This window comes from Sinocyclocheilus anshuiensis, unplaced genomic scaffold (genome assembly GCF_001515605.1).
Source record: "Sinocyclocheilus anshuiensis isolate Anshui unplaced genomic scaffold, SAMN03320099.WGS_v1.1 scaffold509, whole genome shotgun sequence".
NCBI classification, from domain to species: domain Eukaryota; kingdom Metazoa; phylum Chordata; class Actinopteri; order Cypriniformes; family Cyprinidae; genus Sinocyclocheilus; species Sinocyclocheilus anshuiensis.
Window position 1 is genome coordinate 107,824 of NW_015539853.1, and position 1,191 is coordinate 109,014.

A 1,191-nucleotide genomic window follows, 5' to 3' on the forward strand; every position below is an offset into this window, starting at 1 on the left:
TATATGTGCCACATTATGCATGTACCATTAATGTGTTATAATAATATAATTATACTTCATATATATATATATATATATATATATATATATATATATAATACTTCAATGAAGCAACCAAAGCAACATTCCTTCATTACTAGTTCTAAAGTGATGTTTTCAAATTAGTATAATTTGTAATTTATAATAAATAATTAACAGAGGCTTGGGCTCATCTGTTAAACTGTCAATTTGAGATTTGAATCCGTGGCACAAGGAAGTAGTTCCGCACACAAAAGGGTTTTTAAGACAGTGTTTGTTTTTTACTTACTTATGCTGTTGAACTTTTCTATAAACGCAATATCACATGAGTAGCCATGATGTGTATCGCTCTATATCAACATGGTTGTTATTACCTACGGCAGAATCACACCCATGCTGATATAGAGCGATATCACATGGCTATTTGTGTGATATTGCTCATATTAGGGGTGTCCCCGACTAAGGATTTTCATAGTCGAATCGGAATTTTCGAATCTTGCCGATATTCGACTGATAGTCGAATCATATGTTTTGGGGGCGGGGCAAGATACAAGAGTCAAATCAGACATTCGACAGTCATAATTACGTTAACACACAGGGAAAATGTGTAACGCTCCAGGTGTTGTGCCGAATTCTGCACCCCTGCCAGATTATGCACTACACCGGACGCCTCGCAGATACAGACGGGTTAATAATGTTTTTTGTTTTGATTAAAAGATAGTTAACATTAAACGTCAGCGAAACCCTAAGAATTCACAACATTTTTTACAATAGTGCTCTCATTATAATGTTAGCCTATGTATATGACAGTAGTTATTAATGTTCTGCATTTCTGTTTTGAGCTAGTAGCCAGTAGAATTAATCAGCAGGTTTTTAATCAATGGGATTTAACTCATTTATCTCATATAGAATACGCTTCGTTATTTATACAACATAACGTTAATATTACGACTTACAAGCTATCTGCACAAAATGCACCGAATACATGAACATGTCTGCGCGGCTCTGAATTAACTCCTTTTGTGGACGCGTTCTTCACGCAACAACGTGCAGATGGAGCAAGAATGAGGTGTGGCGGTGAGGACCCAGGAGAGAGGGGTTGAGTGTAACGGAGGCCAGCGAGTAAGTGCTGTGCAGGTAAACCTCACTCCCCTGATCTCAAGAGACGCACTA

At 37.3% G+C, this 1,191-nt stretch overlaps 1 protein-coding gene across 3 annotated transcripts in view; it reads right to left on the reverse strand.

The window, feature by feature from the left end:
* Window positions 1-1,191, reverse strand: part of LOC107684693 (phosphatidylinositol-binding clathrin assembly protein-like) — a 28,949-nt gene that overhangs the window by 18,525 nt on the left and 9,233 nt on the right. The gene's annotated exons all lie outside the window — the stretch shown is intronic.